Raw genomic sequence first — 26,548 nt, 5'->3', positions numbered from 1 at the left:
AAAAAAAATAAAATAAAATTGTGTATTAGATCTATTGTCTGAATTGATATTTATAAAGTAAAATTAATCTATTTCCCCCATTCATTTAGTTTCTATAAATAAATAAAATAATATATTTTTTTTCTTTTTCAGAAAAAAGGAAATAAGGTAGCACTACTATTGTTATTCTATTTTTATTCTACTTTTCTTTTTTTCTTTTCTTTTTTTTTTTTTAGAGTTGGTCCTACATCGCAGGAAAAACAGAGAGAGGGAGATAGATGTAGTGTTATGGTTAATTTGTTCAGCTTAATCTAACTGGAAAACTACAGTCTTCACCATAACATCTGTAGATACTGCAAAACTGGGTTGATGAAATGGGACAGATCAAGACTGGGAAAACCTCATGCTCTGGACGGATAGGTGTTACCGGCAGAAGGATAGTGAAGTCCTACAAATTTGATGCATCTTGAAAATAGACACATTTAGAAAATTTTGGTTAGGCAGACATTATTAATATCTGTAGGATCCCCCTGGGCAAGATTGCCCTTTTGGAAGAAGGTTCTGGGTTTACAATCTGGATGTAGAGGTCAGAAACTTAGATTGGACAAGAGCCAAAAGCAGGAAGTTCATATATGATGATAGAGCAAAAGTAGGAAATATATCCTGAGAACACACTTTCATAGTCAGGGTTCCAGGAAAAGTAGGCAGAAGTATGAGATTTTGGAGAGACCACTAGATATGCCAAGTTTCAGAGCACAGGGTAGCTATTACAATATTAAAACTAGAGTGAAAGAAGGGAATTGGTTAAGAAGGGAAAAATAACACTGGCTTAAGTTCTTGCAGATAAGCGACAGGAAGAATATGCAATCAGAAGAGATCAATAGGAAGGTTACAGTGATCAGGTACAGGGACAGGTACCCAGGGTATGCTTGTACTGGAAGCAAGCTCTTAATAAAAATAGAGTGAAAGGGAACTGAGACACTTGTAATAGACGAAGCTCTAATATTGAAAAGCATTTATGTTTATATTTTGTTATTTCAGAAGGCAGAATTTAGAGCCACTAGGTAGAAATTGTAAGAAGATATATTTTAGTTTCAATTTTGAACTATTTCCTCTATTTAATGCTATATAAAATTTGAATTAGAGACCTTAACAGGGAGTGAGTCCCCCATCAATAGAATTATGTTAATAGGCTGGATTGTCACTTGTTAAGTGATAGCATATTGAGATTTTCTATAATGTTTAGAAGGCACAAGGAAATCTTCCAACTTTTAAAAGAATCTTATTTTTTATTTTTTTTTTGGCTGGGGGGCAGGGCAAAAGAGTGATCAGCAGGTATCACAACGCAACACAGAGATAAGGTATTAGGTGCCAGGAATGGTCAGCAATCCCTGTACTGACGGGTGAAAGATTACTCCAAACTTTGCATGAAAGAGAGGAGAAGGAAAGGGGGTCAACGCTCAGAGGCGAAAACCCTGTGCTCTTTGCTCCCGCTTTTATTGGTCCTTCAGGATAATCACAAATCCTTTATCACTGTTTCTCAAGCGCAGGATGTGTGACACGGGGTCTTACTGAAACTGGAAGTCTCTGATTATGGAGAAGATAAGATTTGCTTATTAGGGCGTATTCTGCGAGTTCTGCTACACACAGCCTAAGGAACAATGCCTACATCTCTTAGATAGCAGGGCAGCTGTCTGGTCTTGGAAAGCCTCGGGAAGGCAACTCCCTGCGTCATTCCAAGGGCAGAGTGGTCACGTAGGCCTCGGCATTCCAAAGGCCTATGCTCTTCTCCGAAAACCTCCCTGCCCTCAGCCGCCTCTGTGTTACATTTTAGCAAGCCAGGTATTATGGCTGATTTCATGCTCTACATTAACCCCAACAATTAGGTAATAGATAATGGTGTAAGTGATGTGAAGATAAATTGCATAAGGTTTGGCTCAATGTTGATTTCAAAGTTTTCCGTCAGTATCTTCAGTTGTTACAACTGATACTTGAGTGTAGCCTTTAAAAGCTCTGACCTGGAGTCAGGTGGCTACAGTTCAATAGTTTTAGGAACTTCAGATTCTCTACCTTGTTGGCTGGACAAGAATGTTAGTAATAATAAAGACAATTATACTACTGCATTAACACTAACTATGCTCCATAGGGCATTGTTTATCCTAAATTTGTTTAAATATTAAGAGCATTGCTGTGCCTTTTGTTTCAATGTAAATAATTTTAATATCCATTTTCTCAAAGAAATGAGGGCAAACTTCACTGTAGATAAATTACCTGTTTCAGTAATTGACTAAACAGTCACCTTTATTACCATTTTATTGAAGTTATCAATTGAGCTATGTCTCTAGATAGTCAATGAAGCAGTGAACCTTTTTGGGCATCTGCTATGTACATGTTTGAGGACCATAGATGGTAGAAGGATAAGAAGATGTAGACGATTCTGCCACTCAGCAGCCTGTAGCTTCCTAGGGGAACAGACATGTACAGAGATTAGTATAATACATACCATATTGTGGTAAAGTCTCTAGTAGTTCTTTTTTTTTTTCTCTCTTTTGAATGGAAAAACAAGAGAAAAAATAAGTTTCACGATTTAAGTAGCATTTTGAGAAATGCCTACAATTACATGATTTTTGACAGGCAGAATTGGAAAGAGGAACATTCTAGGAAGAGAAGAAAACAACACTGTCTTGGGTATAAGAATGAAGTCTTGATCTAGAAATAGAAGAATTCTGGTGGACCTCCATTAAGAATCAGATTTAGCTGCCGGTGTAATGAATGTGAGGAGGAAGGAGGTAAAAGTATTATGAAGGCAGATTTTTAGTTAGGTTTTTTTTTTTTTAAGATGAAAATATTTTCACTGTATTTTTGGAATCTTTGTAAGTAATTACGCTTTTGTAACAGTAAAACAGTATAGTCATAAGTAAGTAGAAAGATAACTCTTCTTTGTAATCTTTCTTCCCACCCTCATCACCTGCCATCCTACCTGACTCAGAGCCAATCAATGATAAGACTTTCTTATAAAGTCTTCTTGACTTTAAAAAGCAAACATACTGGGTCGCCTGGGTGGCTGTGTCAGTTATCGGCTCAGGTCATGATCCTGGGATCCTGCGATTGAACTCAGTGCCCAGCTCCCTGCTCAGGGGGAGCCTGCCTCTCACCCCTCCCCGTCTCCACACTCCCCAGCTCCTCTCTGGTCCCTCCCCCTGCTCATGCCCTTTCTCTCTCTCTCTCAAATAAATAAATAAAATCTTTAAAAAATAAAAAGGAAACATATAAATATATATATTAACATAAATAGAACCATTTAATCCTTAGTACTATATGAGATTTTTTTTTTTTTTACTTATTAGTATACCATGGACATCTTGACATATCAGTATTATAAGTTTATATGTTCTCCTTTTATATGATTGAATGATATACCCTTGTGGAAATGTACTATATTTTAGTTAAACAATCCCTAATAGATATACACTTAACTAATTTCTAATTTTTCACTTTTACAAATATGACTACTGCCAAGTTCAGTTGTCAACTACATTTTTCCTTTTATTAAATTAGGCGAAAATCTTTTTAAAAGGGCAGTCTCACCACAAAGAAGTTATACACATTTTAAACAGGTATATATTGTATATTGCCCTTCAAGAAGTTTTATAAATTCGTCCTTCTAACACAGTATCAGAGTGCCTGTGTTGCCACACCCTGGCCAAAATGGCAATAACAACCATTTCAACACCAGTGTAGTAGATGAAAAATAGCATATCTCGCTTGACATGCTTGATTTGGTGAGTATTTGATAGTCAGTGAAGTTAAACATTGTATTTGGTTGTCATTCATTAAGAACTGCTTATTTATGTCTTTTGCCTCTTCTATAGAGTATTTATCTGTTTACTTACTGAATTATGAAAGCTCCTGCTGCCATGTATGCTGCAAATATTTTTCTTGGTGGAATTGAACTTCTGCGTGGTGTCTTTTTCCATAGAGAAATGTGCTATGTGTTAGGTAGTCATTCCTGTCAGTCATTCCATATGTAGCAAGTGAGGGTAAAAAACTGTAGATAAGATTACAGAATCTTGGACCACATAGCTTGGGTTAGGATAACGGCTCCAGCATTTACCATGACTCAGTCTGTCTGTACCTTAGGTCTGTACCTCTCATATATCATATATCCTTTCTCTAGAGGTTGAGGGGGAACACATAAATCAGCAGGTGCAAAATCACTTAGAAGAGTGCCTGTTATAATTAAGCACTTAATGAATGGTAGTTTTGTTATTATTATTTGGTAAAATAAGGCTGTCCCAATTCAAAAGTTACAGAATTATTTTCCTCTACTTTCTTTTAATACTGTTTTTGTTTTTATTATTTAAATATTTATCTTGTGTTGTTTTTGATGATGCAAGGATACATACTTACAAAAATAATTTTCTCAACACGATTTATTAACTGATTTCCTTTTTCTCTGCTAACTTGATATTCTTCCCCAAAACTGTAAATCTCCACATCTATTATTAATGGAATTTTTGAAATTAGATTTTTGATCTGATATAAGAACTTTTGATTTCTGCATATGTTTTATGACTTCTATCACCATGTGAAAGCAATTACATTTTACTAGTTTTTCAATGCTACTATATTTTTGATATTGTTATATTTTCGGTGTTTTCTGTGATATCAACATATTACTCGCAACTGACAGAATTATCTGTCTTTCCAAGTTTTATGTTATAATTTCTTTTTCCTTTCCTTAGTTCATTGGTTAAAGCCTCCAGAACACTAATGGTTAGATTGGAAGTAGCAAATTTTGATTTGTCACTGTCACCAGTGGAACTGTCTTTAGGTTTAAATTTAAAGAGACGTTTGAATTTTATGAAAATACAGAGGGTTTTAGTTTTGTTCATGAAAAACTCATTCATTTAAACTACTGCAATGATGTATTCTTATTGTAATAAGTTTAGTAAATTCAGAAAAAAACAAGACAAATACCAATATTATCCATTATTTCATAACCCCAGATATCTTCAGGTTTCCATTTTCTATACAAATTGACATTTCATTTAGAAATGCAAAATCAGGTTTTGCATTCACTTTTGTAACATGATTGCTTAATAACAGCAATATTATTATGCCTGGAATAATGGCAATATCCCTGGAATGAAAAGAAAGAATTCTAAGGGAGGAGGGAACATGATCCTATATATTCTTAAGAAAACATCAATGATATGCTTGAATGTTGAATTATAGTGAGAAAGAGGTGATGGAAGAAAAGTGTATATATAAAGTGTAATAATTTATATTAGGCTCAGCTGTCAGTGACCCCCCAAAAAAAAAAATCCCACAAGTGAACTGTGGCTCAAATAAGATAAAACTATATTTCTCTTAAGTAAAAGAAATCTGAAAGTAGTTATTTTAGAGCTGATATGGTTCTGTGAGCATTATGACCCTATAGTTCTATCTAGTTACTCCTTCATCCTTGGCGCATACATTCTGTCAGTCCAATAAGGCTGCTTGAGCTCCAGCCACCATGCAATTAGTAAATAGAGGTTAACAAATGTAAAAATCAGGGAGAACAAATTATGAGGCTTCGCCTCAGTAGGCATTTCAATGGTTAGCATGTGGAATAAGTGGAACTTGAATTGGAACAGTAGAAACAGAAAGAAGAAAATGGATACAAAAGTTTATTGAAATTATTCTTTCACTTGACCTTCTTTCAATATTTGTTCCTGGCATTATAACATTTTTTTTTTCTTAAAATGAGTTCTAGGGATGCCTGGGTGGCTCAATTGGTTAACTGTCTGCCTTTGGCCCAAGTCATGATCCTAGGCTCTCAGGATAGAGCCTTGCCTGGGCTCCCTGCTCAGCAGGGAGTCTGTTTGTCCTTCTCCCTCTGCCCCTCTCCCCCACTTGTGCTCTTTCTAGCTGTCTCAAATAAATTTTAAAAATCCTTAAAAAAAATTGAGTTATAAATTTTAAAATTGAGTTTTAAAACTAAGAATGAATTATAATTTCATAGAAGAAAGTACAACAATCTTAAGTGTAAAGCTTTATAAATATAAAGCTAAATATTTATATATCTATATAAAAGTGCTTCTTTCACCTCCAGAAAGTCCCCTCATGCCTCTTTCCAGTCAATACTTGCCTGTGTAGTATCCATTATTTAAATTCTATCAACATAGACACATTTTTCCTGTTCTTGATCTTCATGTGAATGTAATCTCGATACTCACACTTAAGTGACTAGTTTTTTTTTTGCTGAGCATGGTGACTAAGATTTATCCAGGAAAAAAGCAGGTTGATAAGCAAAAATATTTATGAATTAAAAATAATTAAATTTAATTTATATATTTAATTTCTTTATGTAATCTGGTAAAATATCCAAGTGAGCAGGGCTCCACTATGCATACACATATGAAAAAAAATGGTAAAAATGTGCTTCATTTTCTTTTTCTGCCTTGCCATTCTTTAAATTACTGGGTGATCAGATGCCTGGCCGTATGTGAGATAGGGTTAGAGACAATTTAAGAATTGCCTTGGGGTGCCTGGGTAGCGCAGTCCTTAAGTGTCTGCCTTAGGCTCAGGGCGTGATCCCGGTGTTCTGGGATGGAGCCCCCCATCAGGCTCCTCCGCTGGGAGCCTGCTTCCTCCTCTCCCACTCCCCCTGCTTGTGTTCCCTCTCTAGCTGGCTGTCTCTCTCTCTGTCAAATAATAAATAAAATCTTAAAAAAAAAAAAAAGAATCGCCTTAATACCTAAATTCAAAATGTCTACTCGTGTATGCAAGGAATTACTTAGAATCAGCAAAATTGGTATTCTNATCGTCTTAATACCTAAATTCAAAATGTCTACTCGTGTATGCAAGGAATTACTTAGAATCAGCAAAATTGGTATTCTTTGAGTGGGTAGACAAAATAAGCAGTTCAGGAAATTTTAATATTTTGGCAAAATTTAATGCTGTTAATTTGTTGACTACATTCCTTGATCAAAAATTTTATGTGTCACTGGGGAAAGTGAGAGGAGAAAGGCTGATACTCTGAATGTTAAGTGCTTGTATATATTTTTTTCATTCTTAAGTTTATTTCGAAAGTATTTACGTACTCGTCTTTTTTTTCAAAATTTGCTCATTATCACTCTGAAAGGACAACTAAAGGAATGCATCTAAGTTCGAAAAGTATGAGAAATAATTAAAATTACCAACAAAACAGAGAAAGCTTAAAGACCCTTTGTAATCATCAAAACATCAGATTATTCAGTTCTTTAAATTAAAGCTAGTGCTCAACACTTTAAAAATTTCTAGGCAATTAAATGGGTTCTGTAGTTCGGCTACTTTGACTATAATCTTGCTGATTTGGATGGTATTTTATTAATGATATCTCAAGGGGAATTTGCAGTAGCTTGAAAATTAATGAAATATTAATAACCAACAACCAAAGAAATGCAGATATGTCTGCTTCGGAAAAGATGTGACCTGCATACTTCTTACATTAAATGCATTTTATTTATTTTGTATTTGCATTTGTATTTTAAGCATGACATTCCATGGTATAACTTTAAGAGTTATAACTTAAAGAGTTTTCATTGGAAATATAGTGCACATATTATGTGATCTTTGAAGATTATCTGTGCAAAACATTATTTTGGCAATTTGACACATTGTGAGTTAGTGAAAATAATTTTTTGCAGTAAAAGAAGTGATTTGTATTTTCATATAATGTAATATGTTACATAATTCTGTGATCAGAGGGAAATAGCTCAACTTCCTTGACTTCAAGTAACAAATGTCTCATGTACAGAATAGAGAATGGCTAACCTGCTAAAGAGGATTTTCTATGCTACTACATAGCAGGACATACAAGTACCAGGGAGTAGAAGGTCAAATTTTTACTCATAAAAGGAAAGGACATACCTGCCCTAAGGCATCACTCTAGCGTGGAGAGGGGCACCAGTTCCCAAAGAGATTATATGGGTAGAATGTGTTAAGAGTAATGATACAGAAATGAGACATGGTCAAATCCAAAATTTTATGTGGTTTGTTGGAAGAAGTGTTACCTTTGCCATTTAAAATGTATTATATGGAAGTGCCTGGGTGGCTCAGTCAGTTGAGTGTCAGACTCTTGTCTTCAGCTCAGGTCATGATGTCAGGGTCCTGAGATGGAGCCCCACCTCAAACTCAATGGGAATCTGCTTGAGAGAGAACACTCTCTCCCTCTCCCTCTGCCCCTCCACCCCCTCTCTAAAATAAATCAATAAATATTTTTAAAAATTTAAAATATAAAAAAAATGTGTTATATGAAGACAGTTTTAAGCAATTACATAAACAGATATTAGGACTTAGTTTAAAAATTACAAAACCTCTGGAAGTAAGAAGTGTAGGCATTGGTCAAGACTAGATAGGGTAGGGGGTGCCTGGGTGGCTCAGTCCTTAAGCGTCTGCCTTCAGCTCAGGGCGTGATCCCAGAGTCCTAGGATCGAGCCCCGCATCGGGCTCCCTGCTCCACTGGGGGCCTGCTTCTTCCTCTCCCACTCTCCCTGCTTGTGTTCCCTCTCTCGCTGGCTGTCTCTCTCTCTGTCAAATAAATAAAATCTTTAAAAAAAATAAAAATAAAAGAGTAGATAGGGTAGGATTAAAGTTGAACACAAAACTGAAAAATAAAGGTGGATCTCAATGATTTTGCCAGATTTTGAAAGAGTTCTTATTGGCTGAATAAAATAGAAACTAGAGGCTGATATCAAAATACACTGTTTAGTCTTTATTTATTACTGTAAACAAATATAACTAGCAAAATTAAAATGTTCATTTTTGACAAAAGATGGCATTATATTTAATTCATTTGATAGAATTTTAAAGTCTTAATTGAATGACTCTTTTGGAGAATCAAAAAGAAGATTTTGATGCCTGCTCATGTATACCTAGAGATGTAATTGATACATCATTTTGGAATGCAGGGTATCAATATCTGTATTTTGTAAATGACACATCATTTTACTCAGTTACTTCACTTGTAGGAACTTATGCCATAGAAAAATTTATACACTGGGCAAGAACATATGTATGAGAAATGCTGGGTTATAGTGAAGATTTGGAAACAACCAAAATCTCATCCCTGAGTAAGTGGTTAAATAAATGAAAGTGTATTTATACATTTTAATATTGTGCAGCTGTACAAAAGAATTAGCTAGTTCTACTTTGAAAAGGAAAGTTTTGTTGGCTAATTGAACATAATAAAAAAAGAAAAAAGTAAAAAAAGAAAAGGAAAGGTTTCCTGCAAGATATAGTCAGGAAAAATAGCAAGTTGTAGAACATAGACAACATTTTTTGGGGGGTGGGGAGAGGGGAATTTATAAATGTCCATAAATGGTGGAAATCTCTTAGGAATGAAATTTGGGGAATATTTTATATTCTGCATTTATACATGTTGTATGATGGAGAGAAATTACAGACATAGAATTTTGTATTGCCATCTCACCCAATATAATGTTTTTAAAAAGAATTTCCTGAAATTGCAAAAGGCTAGTGACCTCCCCACAAATTCTTAGAAAACTGCTAGATGACCATGTGTCTAATATGTTTTTGAGGTTATTGATGCATCAGGCAATTGTGTTACAGTAGATCTTCTCTGGAGTCCTTTCAGTTCTGAGTAGGTGTAATTCTGAGAGATGGGAGAAAAGATTTCAAACCTGCTGTATTGAAGAAGAAAGACCTAACTTACATGGAATTCAAACTGAAATTCAGAATTCATTCTTATACTCTTTTCCCCCTGGATGAGTATTTCTTGCTATCTCATCACATTTAAGAAATACCATCAAGAGGTCAATTACGATTTCACCTGTTGACAGACTTATTTCAAAGCACAACTATAAATAGGGTGTTGTATTTGAGTTCATCATTTAAAAATTGTAAAAAGAAATGTTTTCTATGCTGTAGGTCCAATGACCAAAGTGGATCATCTAGTGTCTGTCCATCCTATGAGGTTTATCAGAAAAGTCAATAAAATCTGATGAATTGACACACGCATGATAAAAATTGTATCACTAACAAGAAAAGTAAATTTATAATAGGGAAACTAGAGAAAATAAATACACAGCAGTTATTTCTAACTGGGTTTGGATAATCATTTATTTTTGGTGGACAATTATCATAACCTTTAAGTATGTTGACCTACTGCCTGATAGATACATGACTCTGGATTCATTTTCACCAAGTAAGAACAGAAAAAACAAACAAAACCTGTCTAGTTATTTGAGAATCGATTTTCTCTGTAGGTTCAGAGGATTTTTTATACTCCCAAATCAGAACATGTTAACAAAGGCCCAGATTTTCAGAACAATTAGTGTTCTAAAGAGCAATTGAGAAGTCCCTGACCACTTTTTTTTTAGTTGACAGTTGCATAGACTTCCATATAAACTCTTATATTGATACGCACAAAATTTTATTATAAGGCTCATTGAAAAATAATTCATTGACAGTATTTTCTCTGTACATTATATCCATTCATGAATCTGAATGTTGCAATTTGTGATGTGAAAATGTTCTAACAAAGCAGGACTAGTTATAATAAGATCAAATACTAAGACTTTACAGAAGTATTAATGATGTGAAAGGTTTTAGCTTTCTATATGAGAGAATGTTATTTAGCAAGCACGTAATGATATTTTTAGTCTGGGGAGTTAATTAATAATTCATTCATGAATAATTATTAAAGGCAATTATTAAAATGTGTATCTGACTTCACAAAGCATAATATTGAAATGTGAGCTTATTTAATCTGGTGATTTTTATTTGCAGACCTGTTTATTGTAGCCTCTACATCTCTTAGTACCTTTCTCCCCTTTGGACATCTCTTTCTCTTGACATTTATTTGTATTACAATGAACACGTGTCTCATGAATCTTTGTTTACTAGGTTTTGTGTCATCTATAAGAAGAATAACTAATAGGCACAGCTGTTACCTGAAGTTATAGTCACCATAATATAACTTCTTTAGATAGAATTTTAAAAGTTATGTGCAATAAAAATGTATATTCTTTGTTTATGAATGAAAACACAGGATACAGACCTTTTGTTTAATTTAGATTTCCTTTATTCATTTTTGTAATAAGGTTTCAAGTGCTATCCTATACTTAGCGGTCAGAAATACCATTTTATGTACTGCATGAGTATAGATATGGCTCCATGCTCTAAAATTAGCCCACGATAGAGTCTGACTGACCCATTGTTAAAGTTTTTCCTTGTTGTCAAGGTACTGCTTGTTTAAAAGAGCAAATGATAAAAGAGTGGTGTCTTCTCAATTAATCCACTGGCACAAATCAAATTATTTGATTAGCTGCTAGAAAACATGGTCCCAGTAAATAGGAGTAAATGCAGATATCTTTTGATAGCTTAAAGAATTCTGAACTAGTACCGCCTAAGTTCCTATGAAGTTTTTTCTTCTCTCCCCAGATTTTATGCTTCTTGGTAGTCTGCCTTTTTAGTTTTTCCAGCAATTATTTACTTTCTGACCAATGCTACTAAAATATTATACAATTTTGATTATAACCCTAATCACACTAGGATGTGGTATTTATAATTATGTTCCTGTTCTCTCTCTGTTTCTTTTTTCTTTCTTCCTTTGTTTCTTTCTCTCTTTCTTTTAAGCTGCGAGTTCTTAAAAGTCAGTCCAGATCTTAAATAAATTTATGTAAGGACCTAGTGCCATGTTTGCTATTTCACATAATAGTTGCATATTGTTTGTTGCTGAATGAATGAATAATTGAACTCTCTTATACTGCCCCAGAAAATGAAAAGTCAGTATAGGGCAGGGATTCTTGATCAAAATTCAATATTCCTTATTGTATAAGTCACAGATGTGGGAATTCTCACTAATGTTCCAGACGTTCACAAAAGTGGACACAGAATGTAAGATTTTCATTTTGTTTTGTTTTGTTTTGATTTGGTAAGACAACACTGTAATAGAAATTTCCTATAATATTTGAGATGGCTCTTTTCAAATAGAAATTCTACCCCAATTTGGAAAACTCTTTTGCAGTTCTGCTGTTTATATGCTTCATATGTATTGCAAGATTTTATTTATGTGAAAGTTATCATAGTATCACAAAAGTGGTAGTGATTTTCTTTTCTTTTTCCTTTTCTTTTCCTTTTTTTTTTTCTTTTATTTTTTTTCTTTTCTCTCTTTCTTTCAGATTTTAAAGATTGGGGAACCTGGGTGACTCAGTCAGTTAAGGGTCTGCTTTCTGCTCAGGTCATGATCCCTGAACCCTAGGACTGAATTCCACATCTGGCTCTCTGCTTATCAAGGAGTCTGCTTCTCCCACTCCCTCTGTCACTCCCATGCTTGTGCTCATTTGTGCTCACTTATGTGCTCTCTCTCTGCCAAGTAAATAAATAAAATCTTTTAAAAACAATTTTTTAAAGATTTATTTGAGACAGAGAGTGAAAGAGAGAGAATGAGTGGGAAGAGGGTTAGAGGGAGAGGAAGAAGCAGACTCCCCACTGAGCAGGGCGTCTGAGTCACCCAGGCACCCCAGTGCTAGTGATTTTGAAGCACTCTATTAGTACATATTGCTGATTGAAATTAGAATACTGATATAAAAGTAATTTGTTTTCTAAGTTTTTAGAAATATTTCCTTCAATTCAGCAGTATATCTCATAATCCTATTTATTTAATAGAAATATCTCAATATAGGGTATACAGCTAAATTTAAAAAATTGGCTGTAACAGTGGGAAGATATTATTTTGGAATAAAAATTCATTATTAAAAAGTAAAAAGATGTAACATGTGCCCTTAAAAACACAAAGCATAGGGTTGGGGAGGGGGAAAAGTTGAGCTTTGGAATGCAATCAAACTTATTTGCTATCAACTTAAAGTAGACTGTTATATATAATTTTTTATAGGTAAGCCTCATGGTAACCTCAAAGTAAAAACCAATAGTAAATACAAATGAGTAATGAGTAAATGAGTAAATGAGTAAATTACTCAAATGAGTAAATGAGTAAATGAACAGAATATAAACACGCCATCAAAGAAAGTCATCAAACCACAAAGAAAGAGAACAAGAGAAGAAAGGAACATAGAGGTACTACAAAAACAACTAGTAGACAATTAACGAAAGAGCAGTAAAGGCATACTTATCAATCATTACTTGAAATGTGAATGGACTAAATTAACCAATCAAAGGATGTAGAGTGTCTGAATGGATAAAACCAAACACAAAAACAAAAAGCAAGACCCATCTACATGCTGCCTATAAGAGACACACTTTAGATGTAAGGACACATACAGATAGAAAGTGAAGGGATGGAAAAAGATATTCCATACAAATGGGAACCAAAATGAAACTGCAATAACTATACTTACATCAGACATAATAGACTTTAAAACAAAGACTGTAATTAGAGACAAAGAAGGATGTTGCATTATAATAAAGAAGTCAATCCAAAAAGAAGATATAACATTTGTAAATATTTATGCACCCAACATAAGACAAACTAAATATGTAAATAAAATATTAACAGACCTAATGGTAGAAATAAACAGCAATACAATAATAGTAGGAAACTTTAATACCCCACTTATATCAGTGGATAGGTCTTCTAGACAGAAAATCAATAAGGAAACATCAGCTTTAAACAACAGGTTAGACCAGATGGACTTAAAAGGCACTTACAGAATTTTCATACAAAAGCAACAGAGTACACATTACTCTCAAGTGTACATGGAACATTTTACAAGATAGATAATATGTTAAGACACAAAACACGTCCTAACAAATTTAAGAAGATTGGAATCCTATCGAGCATCTTTTCCAAACACAATGGTGTGAAGAAAACTTGAAAATTCACAAATATATGGAGGTTAAACAATGTTACTGAATAACCAATGGATCAAAGAAGAAATCAAATGAGAAATTAAAAAAAAATACCATGAGACAAAGAAAAATGAAAATGTAACATACCAAAATTTATAGGGTACAGCAAAATCAGTTCCAAGAGGAAAGTTCATAGCAATAAATGCCTCCTTCAGAAAATGAGAAAAAAATCTCAAATAACCTAACTTTATACCTTAAGGAACTGTAAAAAGAAGAAATCAAACCCGAAGTTAGAGAAGGAAAGACAACAAGGATTAGAGCAGAAAAAAAAAAAAAAGGAGACTAAAAAGACTGTAGAAAAGATCAGTGAAACTAAGCTGATTCTTTGAAAAGGTAAACAAAATTGACAAACCTTAACTTAGATTCAGCAAGAAAAAGAAAAGAAAAAGAAAAAGAGCTAAGGCTTAAATAAATAAAATTAGAAATGAAAGAGGAGACCTTACAACTGATACTATAGATATACGAAGAATTATAAAAGACTACTACAAATAATATGCCAACAAATTGAGCAACCTGGAAGAAATGGATGAATTCCTAGAAACATACAAACTTTAAAGACTAAATCATGAAGAAATAGAAAATCCGAACAGACCAATTACTAGTAAGGAGATTGAATCAGTAATTTAAAAACTCCCTAAAAACAAAAGTCTAAGACTAAATGGCTTCACTGATGAAGTCCACCAAACATTTAAAGAAGAATCAAACCAATCCTTCTCAAACTCTTCCAAAAGATAGAAGAGGAGGGCACACTCCAAACTCATTTTATGAGGCCAACGTTACCCTGATACCAAAACCAGAGAAAGATACCACAAGAAAAGAAAATTATAGGGCAATATCCTTGATAAACATAGATAGAAACATTCTGAAAAAAATATTAGCAAACCAAATTCACCAATACAATAAAAGGATCATACACCATGATCAAGTAAGATTTATTCCAGGAATGCAAAGATGGTTCAATATCTACAAATCAGTTGATATAATACAGCACAATAACAAAATGAAGGATAAAAATCATATGATCATCTCCATAGATGCAGAAAAAGCATTTGACAACATTCAACATCCATTAATGATTAAAACTGTCAACAAAATGGGTAGAGAGGGAATATGCCTCAATAAAATAAAGGCTATATATGACAAGGCAGCGGTTAACAGCATACTCAATGGTGAAAAGCTGATAGCTTTTCCTTTATGATCAGGAATAAGGCAGAAATGTCCACTCTCACTACATTAGTCAACATAGTATTGAAATTCCTGCCGGAGCAATTAGGTAAGAAAAAGAAACAAAAGTCATCCAAATTGGAAAGGAAGAAAGTACAGTTGTCTCTACTTTTAGATGACATGATATTATATATAGAAAACGCTGTTGACTCCATCAAAAAACTCTTAGACCTAATAAACAAATTCAGTAAAGTAGCAGGATGCAAAATCGATCTTCAGAAATCTGTTGCATTTCTTAACACTAATAAAAGACTATCAGAGAAATTAAGAAAATAGTTCCATTTATAATTGTATCAAAAAAGTGAAATATCTGGGAATAAATTTAAGGAGGTGAAAGACCTGTGTATTGAAAACCATAGATATTAGTGAAAGAAGTTGAATAAGCCATAAATAAATGGAAAGATATTACATGTTAATGGTTTGAAACAATTAGTATTGTTGAAATGTCCTACAACCCAAAGCAATATACTGATTCAGGGCAATCTCTGTGAAATTCCAATGGTATTTTTCCCAGAAATAGGACAAACAATCCTAAAATTTCTATAGAACCACAGAAGTCCTAGAATAGCCAAAACAATCTTGAGAAAAAAGAACAAAGTTGGAGCCATCACATTCCATGATTTCAAGCTATCTGACAAAGTTTAGTAATGAAAACAGTACAGTACTGGCACAGAAACAGACACATAGATCAACAGAACAAAGTAGAAATCCCTGAAATAAACCCACATATATATGTTCAATTAACTTATGACAGGAGAGCCAAGAATATACAATGAAGAAAGGAAATTATCTTATAAATGGCTCTGGGGAAATTGGACAGCAATATGCAAAAGAATGAAATTGGATCACTATCTTATACCATGCAGAAAATTAACTCAAAATGAATTAAAGATTTAAATGTAAGACCTGAAGCCATAAAACTCCTAGAAGAAAACATAAATAGTAAGTTCCTTGATATACGTCTTGGTGAGGATTTTTTTTTTTTATCTGATACCAAAAACAAAAGCAAAAATCAGTAAGTGAGGCTACATAAAACTGAAAAGCTTCTGTTCTGCAGAGGAAACAATCAATGAAATGAAAAAACAACCTACTGAATAGGAAAAAATAATTGCAAATCATATGTCTAATAGGGGACTAATATCAAAAATATACAAAGAACTCATGCAACTCAATAGCAAAAATAAATAAATAAATAATGGGCAGAATATCTGAATAGACATTTTTCTTAGAAGACTTACATATGGCCAACAGACACTTGTAAAGCTGCTTAACATCATCAATCATCAGGGAAATGCAAGTCAAAACAACAGTGGGATATCACTCTATAGGTATAGAGTTAGAATGGCTATTGTCAAAAAACAAAAACAAATAAAATATATTTTTTAAAGATTTTATTTATTTATTCGAAAGACAGACAGCCAGTGAGAGAGGGAACACAAGCAGGGGGAGTGGGAGAGGAAGAAGCAGGCTCATAGCAGAGGAGCCTGATGTGGGGCTCGATCCCATAATGCCAGGATCACGCCCTGAGCCGAAGGCAGACGTTTAACCGCTGTGACCCAGGTGCCCCAAATAAAAAGTATTAATAAGGCTGTGTAGAAAAGAGAAATCTCATGCACTGTCGGTGCAAATGTATGTTAGTGCAATCACTATGGAAAACAATATGTTTCATCAAAAAATGATAAATATAAATACCATACAATCTGGCAATTCTCCTTCTAGATATTTATCCAAAGATAGCAAAAAGATAATTCAAAAAGATTTATGCATACTGGTATTCATTGCACTATTATTTATAATGCTCAAGATATGGAAACAACCTAAATGAATGGATAAATTGTGAGTAAAACAAGTCAGACAGAGAAAAACAAATACAGTATGATTGCTCTTATATGTGGAATAAAAAAAAATCTAAGCTCACAGATGGAACTGATTGGTGATTTCAAGAGGCAGGGATTGAGCAGGTGGGAGAAATGAATGACCTATTTTTTTCTTTTTTTTTAATTTAAATTCAATACAATTTTTTAAAAAAAATTCAGAAATTAATATACATCTAGGTATAGATATATCTTCCCTCAAAATATTCACAGTATAGCTTAGTGAAGGAAAAAAAAAGTCTACATTTTACTCCCCACTCTATAGAATACTAGACGGAAATAATTTTTTTAAGTTTTTATTTAAAATCCAGTTAGTTAACATACAGTGTAATATTAATTCAGGTATACAATATAGCGATTCAGCACTTCCATACAAGACCTGGTGCTCATCACAAGTGTATTCCTTATTCCCCATCACTTGTTTCACCCATCTCCCTGCCCACCTCCCATTTAGTAACCATCATTTTGTTCTCTATAGTTAAGAGTCTGTTTCTTGGTTTGCCTCTCTCTTTTTTCCCCTTTCTCTGATTGATTTATTTCACTTAACGTAATACTCTCTAGCTCCATCCACATCATTGCAAATAGCAAGTTTCATTCTTTTTTGTGTCTGGGTAATATTCATTGTATACACACCCCTCCCCCCACATATTCTTTATCCGTTCATCAGTTGATGGATTCTTGGGCTGTTTCCAAAATTTGGCTACTATAGAAAATGCCGCTATAAACATTGGAGTGCATGTATCCCTTTGAATTAGTATTTTTGTATTCTTCGGGTAAATACCTAGTACTGCAATTGCTGGGTCATAGGGTAGTTCTATTTTTAACTTTTTGAAGAACCTCCATATTGTTTTCCAGGATGCATCAGCTTGCACTCCCACCAGCAGTGCAAGGGGATTCCCCTTTGTCCACATCCTCACCAATGGAATAATCTTTTTAATTATAATTTTAGAGATTCTGTTACAATCGTATAGGTAATCCCAAAATGAGTGGTGGAAGAGACAGGAAGGAGAAGGAAACAATTTGGAGAAAGAGAAGCAAGGTGATGGGTACTGAGACATGTCCTAGAAAAATCAGATCTCAAGGAAGACAGTGGGCTCTTACTGAATATGAGTTGGTCTAAATCATAGATAATCTTAGAAGTCTTATTGTTTCTCAAAGGAATAATAACCAACAATCCACCCAGAAAAAAGTTAAACAGGTTTTTATAGGGCTATTTTTAGAAGAAACTACTAAAGACAGCTTAAAATTATGAAGGAAACAGACTTACTAAATATATTAATATAATTTATATTTTGTAATACTCCTAGAAAAATATAATAAGTGCATTCAGAATATAAAACTGTTTGTTAAATACATGTTGGAGCTGAGGTTTTTGTTTTTGTCTAATGTTGTATTTTAAGCAATATGATTTAATTTTTGCATTATTTTACCTAACTTAGTTCAACATTTATTGGAAATTTTCTTCTGTGTCAGGCAATTTGCTAGGTACTAGAGTTACTAAAATAACAAATTGGCCTCCACAGTCTAATAAATCAAATTTGGAGTGTTAGAGAAAAAATGTAAGCAGACCATAAATGCTCCTAGCTGATAAAATGCTATAATAAAGATGCAGTGATTATTGTAGGATAACAACTGGGAAGGCTGGAGATACAATGTTAGATGAGGTTACATTTAAGCCAAGTCTTACAAGTGAACAGGCATGCCCTAGAGCAGGAGGAAGGTAGGTTAATCAGATACAGGGAGAGGAGAGTGATTGCATATGGGAGGAGCTATCATACTGCTATAATATACCAATGTTGTGCTGCCTACTGATGTAAGCTCACATATGTGTGGCTTCGGGCAACCTGGCAACAAAATCTGGACTCTTAACCACATGCTATACTGCTTTTCATAATAACATAGCATGTTCTGGCATGATTGAAGCCATTCATTGTGATTGGATCAAAGGGTTCATGTAATGAAATGATTAAAAATCAAATGAAAAATTGTTGAGAGAATATTCCAAAGGGGCTTATGTGCTGTTTGGGGGATATTTAGATTTTATCTTAGAGGAAATGGCAAGTCATCAAACTTTTTTTTTTTTAATAGAGAGTAACATAACGATGTTTATAGTTTAGGAAAAAAAATCAAGACTAAGATACTTTTTAGGAGGCTGTTGCAATAGACCTTATGAGAAGTGAGGGAAGTTGGGGCTTAGGCGTTTTAAAAATGATGAGCTTGAGGCTTTATTTCAGAAATTGGTGAAAAATTGAGGCAGAAAAAAAAATTGAGAGATAGAGTGAAAAAGCATGGACAATGACACCAAATAATTTTTAAAGTATTTATTAATTCAGTCATTCAATATATTTTAAAATAGGCAATGTAGATTATCAGGCACCAACCATGGAATAAAGGAAATTAAAAAGGATCAATTAGGATTTCTTTCACCAAAACACAAACCAACAGCTGAGCTACAGGACATATAGCATCAATTTAAAAAGACAGAAATGATCATTTATGAATGTTATTTATTGGTTTTAAAAGACAGTTCTGTATTTTTGCACTCACGCTAACATATTCCTATGGCTCGTCTCCACTGTGGCATCTAGTTTACAAATTCATATAAACCATTTATGTTTCACTTCGAAGGATCAGTCATATTAGAAAAATTTATCCATAACTCTCTTTAGCAATATCCACGTAGGGGTACAAGAATGATTTGAGTTCGCAAAACCTGAAGAGAGAAGCATAGCTAGAGATCAGTAGAATTTCATTAATTTCCTAATTCTTACTACTTCAACTGTAAATTTTCTGGGAGATTAAGAGTAACTTCTTTTCCGGAAACCCCTTATCTTCCTCTCTAGCTTAACTTTCCACCCCTCTCTAGGAGAGACCCTCAACACTGTAAGAAGGCATTCACCCTCCTCTAAACATAGGAGGTTCTCACCTATCTACAAAAGTCTGACCTAAAATCTGCAAGGATGGGCATTAATCAGAGGAGGAGCTAGTACCCAGGAAAGACATCTACATATGCATGTAGTCCTAGATTTCATAGTAAGATCTCGTAACTGTAAAAAGTTATATGGATCTCATTCCATTTTTAAGTGGATGCTATGATTGTAAATTATGCTTTTCTTTGAAAAGCAAAGCAAAGAGTGATTTCTAGTGATTTCTAGAGCAAAGCAGTTGAGTTCCTCAGTCTTGGGATTAATTATTATGGGATGGAATGAGCATGTGTAATGCAAAAGCTGGAAAACAGGGTTCTAATATGAACATTTATTATATTATGAGGGTTTAAATTGCCCCACAAAGATTCAACCTAACAGCTGATTTCATTAAAAAATGCACTTTATGGGGGCGCCTGGGTGGCACAGCGGTTGAGCGTCTGCCTTCGGCTCAGGGCGTGATCCCGGCGTTATGGGATCGAGCCCCACATCAGGCTCTTCTGCTATGAGCCTGCTTCTTCCTCTCCCACTCCCCCTGCTTGTGTTCCCTCTCTCGCTGGCTGTCTCTATCTCTGTTGAATAAATAAATAAAATCTTAAAAAAAAAAAAAAATGCACTTTATGAGAAAATACATATACATATAAAATGGCATTCCATGTGATTTTTTTAAATTATGTTTAAGGTCTTACCATTTCTGATGTCATACTATTTTTATAAGTTTATAAACTTTCTTTTAAATATTATATATTACTATTTTTCTGCATTAATTTTATCCTTATTTTATCACTTAAATTCTGGATGATATGTGTGTTTATATAATTGTAAATTTTGTCCTGTGCAGATCTGTGTATTTGCAGAAATGCTCAATTCTTGCAAATAATTATAAGATGATTTCACTGGAGAAAATATGAGTTTCAGGTCCATTTGCCAATTTTCTGCCTGGATTGTTGCTTTTATATAGCTGAGTCAAAACCCTTAAGGAATATAGTGTATAGCAGATACAATGATTTAACTATACTATATCATTCTTTATCCACATTGGACAAAATTAATAAGCATCTGAAAAAAATTTACAGACTAAGTTGCCGTTTTATATGTTTTATATTCTGTGACATTTCAGAATACTTGTATACTTCAATTACATTAGAATTACAGAGCACTTAAAAAGCAAAATAAGAATCCCAGGTAATTTAGGTCAATGTGTTTGTTGTCATAGATCTGTTGGTATATTTTAAAATTTATATTTGCTTTTATTAGCAAGTAATTGAAGATTTTTGTAGGAAAACGAGCTTAGATAATACATTTTAAAAGCAATGCGATTAATATTATTCACAGAATCAACAAATTCTGTTTTGCAGGCTCACTTTTTAAATGTCTATAAAAGTCTGCATTTGCTCTTTCATTCAAATAATTCACAGTTGATTATAGGACTAAAAAGAATTTATACCCTTTAAGTCTTAGATATGATCAGAGCAATGTTTATATTATCAGAGGACTTTGCTTTGATGGTCCCACGCTAACAGGCTCTCTGAGATCTATGCTTATACTTTTGCAGCAACACAATGCATATTATAGAGCTCTGACCAAACAATTTAGGAATCTTTAGGCATGACTTCTTGAGTTTCTGATACTAGATTCTACAAAATGTTCGTTGAGGCAGACATCTCGTAGGTGTCCGTAGACAGGAATAAGAGGGTCATGATCATAAAACAGAACAAGCCCAAATAGTAAACAAAAAGCGTAATAGGAGATGTGGTCAAGTGGAGGCCAGGAGAAGATCATGTAATACTTTTTATAGGTCACAGTTAAAGTTTTCATTTATTCTAATTACAGGAGGAAGCAACTGTAGACTTTTTAGTGGACAGCATAGGACGAAGCAAACAGGATACCCACAATAAAACTTTTAAATTCCTTCCACAATGGACTGTCATTAGGACAATTCTCATCAGTCTTCATCACTTTACATCAAGACAGAGATACGGAAGGATTTGTTATGTGCGCAATTCTTTCTTCCCAAGTCTTTTGATACATAAATATAGAACATTTAGAATGACTATTCTGTATTCAAAATAATAACTGTCCAATGACTGCTTAGGGGAAAGCTAATCCAAGTAAATACATGCAATATGAGTTCCAAAATAATATGTATGTGCCCAATTATCACTTCCAACAAAACATCCCAAACAAAATTCATGCTTTTAAAATCAGAGGTAAGATATTTTGTTACCTTGAACCTTCTGTTAATATTACCACATTTTCCTATTCAGTATCAAATTATGAGTAAAATCAGGGTGTTTTTTTTTTCAATTTTCTTGTTTGTCATATTTTGTAATGTTTCACATTTTTTTGTCTATTGTATTTATTATTATAGCATAAGGCGTTGAAGTATAAATATGGAAATACTACCTGGGTTTTCTAAATGGTTACTTTGATTCTAGTATTGTTCTTCTTTAACTTAAACTTATTTCACAATATCTGTTTTCCTCAAGTGCTTATCTTTAACAAATATATACTGAACACATCAACCTTTAAGGTTCTATCCTGATTACTTAGATAAAAATTTGTACCTTTCATTAATATAGATGAAAAAGCCTCTTGCTGACTCTTTTTCTGTTTGCCGCCCTCCATCTCCCTCTGTCTCCTTCTCTTGTCCCTCTTTTTCTTTAACTTTCTCTCTCTTACAACCTATACTTTAACTTTCCTAGTTTGGATATTAGGTAATCAGGACTCAATACTGTGACATAATATTGGGAGCAAAGGAGAAGAATTAACAATACAATGATTACAAGAATAAACATAAGAAAAAGTATAGGATAGAGAGAAATTAAAATAATATTGATATGTTAAAAATAAGTGAAACTGTTGGATAAATACAATTATGTATTTGTGAAGATAGGAGTTAACTAGTCCAAGATGAATGCTCTTTGATAAAGATCTTAATATTTTGCTTTTGGTACTTACATTTTTATTTTTATTTGATGCTTGTGTTTAAATACTTCAACTTGATATTTTAAATGGTCTTTTTAATTAATTAATTAATTTATTTATTTATGTATTTGAGATAGAAAGAGCAGGAGAGAGAGCATGAGCAGGGGGCAGAGGACAGAGGGAGAGGAAGAAGCAAACTCTCTGCTGAGCAGGGAGCCTGACATGAGGCTCCATCCCAGGACCCCAGAATCATGACCTAAGACAAAGGCAGATGCTTAACTGAATGAGCACCCAGGCACCCCTAAATTGTGGGTCTTTCATTAGCTATTGCCCCAAAGTCCAAAATTATAGTTTCTGGAAATTAAAACTTTATAACAAACCTACCAAAATAAAATAAAAAATATTTTTAAAAATTTTCCCNTGTTTTTTAAGTTTTTTTTTTTTTTTTTTTTTTTTTTTTTTTAAGATTTTATTTATTTATTTGTCAGAGAGAGAGAGACAGCCATCGAGAGAGGGAACACAAGCAGGGGGAGTGGGAGAGGAAGAAGCAGGCCCATAGCGGAGGAGCCTGATGTGAGGCTCGATCCCATGACGCCGGGATCACGCCCTGAGCCGAAGGCAGACGCTTAACCGCTGCATCACCCAGGCGCCCCTGGTTTTTAAGAGTTTGAATGGAAAAGAGTTCCGATCAAATCAATATATCTAAATTTTATTTGGGGATTTACATATATCCAACATGTGCATGATTTTGAGGTAATCAAAAGACTACTTGAATTATTAGGGTTATTTAGTTTAAAAGATAATTAGAATGGTGGTTGAGGGACCCTCCTGAGAGTTTCAGGGCCCTTGGGCCTCTGGGCTACAGGAGCAAGGCTGTGCAGGGAGCACTAGGGGGCCTTGTAGGGCTTTCCCAGGGCCACTACTGGTGTGGAGCCGTCAGCAGCCTGAGATGATGGTGGCCTGGGCTCAGTGGGATGCCCTGCATGCCCTATGGAAGCTGGTCCCCTGAGACCCTGGCACAGCATCAGCCACAAGCTGACCCTCCTGGGCTTGGTGTGCTACCTGTGTGTGGGCCACAGTTTCGGCAGCCTCGTGCTCAGCCCCAGGGGTGCCCGGCATATGTCCCCCACAGATAGGCAGCTGGTGACACCATCAGAGGTTCCTCTCATGGACTGTTCCTGTGCCAGAGTGGAGGACATGCCATTTGGGAAGATGGCAGAGAGCCTTCGCATCTGCTGACCCACTAGGTGGCTGCCAGCCCTGTGAACTATGTCTGGCTCTTCAAACTGTTCCCTGTGGAGGTTTTTCTTTCCACCTTCTGCACCTTCGGATTTTACTGTCATTTTGCTGCAGAAGTTTAAGTGGGGCAAGGATTTCCTGGACCTGAACCACCAGCTTCTAGACAAGTAGATGGCCTGCAGCAGCCTGGAGTGGGTGCTCCAGGCACAGAAGGAGCTCCTGGAGGGTGCCACAGAGAGCCCCAGGAGGAGGAAAATGATCCTTTTGATGTGAATTCAGGGCAGGGGTTTGTGAAGTCCCCCATGCCCATGGGTGGCACCTGGCTGCCCATAGACAGTGATAACAGTCCCGAGGACTGAGCATCAAGGGTCTGATGCCAAGGACCAAGAGCAGTGCAACAGTCTAGAAGAGGACAGAGGCAAAAAGGTGGCCAAGGTCAGGGCATCAACAGAGGTTTGAAAGAGAATCAAGAAATGACAAAGATACTGAATGTGCAGACATGGTTTTTGAGGGTAGGTGTTGAGGAAATCTCAATATGGCAGCAGGACTTGTGGGAACTCCTGACAGGCCTGGTGGGCTTGGCCCCTTGTGGCTACCAGCAGTGGACGCTCACTGGGTTCTATCCCAGTGCTTCTGAAGTGCCTCACTCCGCCTCCTGACTCAGAGCCCTGACAGTGGGGCAGGGGGTCAAGAACGAAGAAAACCAAAAAAGAAAAATAATAATAATAATAAATAAATAACATGTTTGATTCTATCTATTTCTCCAGTGAATGTTCAGATGTCTAGGAATTTGTGAGATCTCCATAGGTTCATATATTGAGTCAGAGTCAGAATGTTGCTTCCTATTTTGTTTTATGCTGAAGTGCTTTATATTATCTCACTCATACTTTCCTATTTTTAGGTTTTAGCATATGAAATTGCCTTTTTTTCTAGGTAAAATAATGATAAAAAAATCTACGGTTTTACACAGTTCAATTTACGATTTCAAATTCTTTGAGGAAAGTATCTGTACTACACATTTACAAGGTTTCTTCCCCATTCTCAAAGTTCCTGGCTTTTTTTCCTGTATCACACAAAAATAGATGATGAAACAGCATTAATTTGTGATTAAAAAGGCAAGAGTTTCAAGTGTGCAGTGTTCTTCTGAGGAATTATTCTAATTAGTTTTAATTTATGAACATTTTCTGTAGATGTGTGTATAGGACTCTATGGGAAATAACTTTTTCTGATTTATGACACCAAAAGAAAATGCCATCATCCCTTAAAGAAAAATATTAAGGGCAAAGTAATATTTTTAACTGAATTAAAAACAGCATGAAAACTTTTTATTTTCTGCTAATAAGAAACAGATTTTGTAGTATTAATTTGGACTTAAAAACTATTCGTTGTGATTTTTATCATCATGTAATTATTGTTAAATTGTAAAATTATTGTTTTTATCCCTTTAGCAAATAAACATGGGGCAATATTAAAAGTCAACATGGAAAACTTTGGAGTTCTCCCTTGAAATGAACACTTTTCTAGATCTCATGATTGTTCTGCATGCCAGACAACCAGACTTGTAAATGAGGTTTTAAAGCCATGTTCAGCTCTTCTTTTTATTAGCGTCTTTGAATATTTCAATAACAGTGAGGTCAATTAAAGTTTTTTTTTGAATGAATACATTTTATATTGACTCAGACACAAACAACTAAGTAATTTAAAATGGTAAAGGTAAAAATATAAAAAGAATTGCCCTTTTTTATAACATGACATTATCTATTTATGCCTTAAATTAAAAAAAAATCCTTTGTTGGTTTTGAGTGTAATCAAAAATGTAATATGATCATTCTATTACCTCATTAGTCAGCATTACAGATCCTCTGTTCTAGTTCATTGGTTTCCTTATTGTTTACTGATCATATACACTTATTCCACCTTCTGAGTGGTTCGGTTTAGTTGTTTTTTCCTTGTGTCTCTGAGCCTCAAACCCCACCTCTTCTAGAATTATAATAGTTCTTTGTTTTTCATAACTATTTTAATTCTTTTTTTTAAGTTGTTTTTTTTTTTTAATTTTAGAGATAGAATGTGAGAGCAGGGGGGAAGGGCAGAAGGAGAGGGAGAGAGAACCCTCAAGCAGACTCCCCGCTGAGCATGGAGTCTGATGCAGGGCTCCATACCATGACCCTGAGATCAAGACCTGAGCCAAAATAACGAGTCAGTTGCTTAACCAACTGAGCCTGGGGGTTGCCCCTTATAACTATTTTAACTCTTAAAGATAACCCAAGACCTAATTTTTTTATCCACTTCAGTTTCCTCTGAGAACTCAGATCACTTTTGTCTATTTGTCTCTTTAGTCCTTAGGGATTCCTAGCTAGTCACATCACATGGATACACCATGTTATCAGTGAGATAGAATGACACTGCATATAACAGATTGACAGAGAGCCTATGTATATCTTCTGTAGAACTTAGCATAAAGCTGAACGTCTAAGTACTTCACCATTAGCCTCTAGCTAATATCAGTAGTCTTTTTTGTAGTGT

The 26,548-nt window shown here is 34.6% G+C and overlaps 1 protein-coding gene and 1 pseudogene across 5 annotated transcripts in view; both read left to right on the top strand.

The window, feature by feature from the left end:
- The window catches only part of ERBB4 (erb-b2 receptor tyrosine kinase 4), a 1,065,595-nt gene that overhangs the window by 629,444 nt on the left and 409,603 nt on the right, over positions 1-26,548 (top strand). The window lies entirely within an intron of this gene.
- Positions 23,661-24,384, top strand: LOC105238651 (annotated as a pseudogene).

The sequence above is a fragment of the Ailuropoda melanoleuca genome, chromosome 2 (genome assembly GCF_002007445.2).
Source record: "Ailuropoda melanoleuca isolate Jingjing chromosome 2, ASM200744v2, whole genome shotgun sequence".
In the NCBI taxonomy this organism is placed as follows: domain Eukaryota; kingdom Metazoa; phylum Chordata; class Mammalia; order Carnivora; family Ursidae; genus Ailuropoda; species Ailuropoda melanoleuca.
This window is presented reverse-complemented; position numbering and strand designations above follow the sequence as displayed.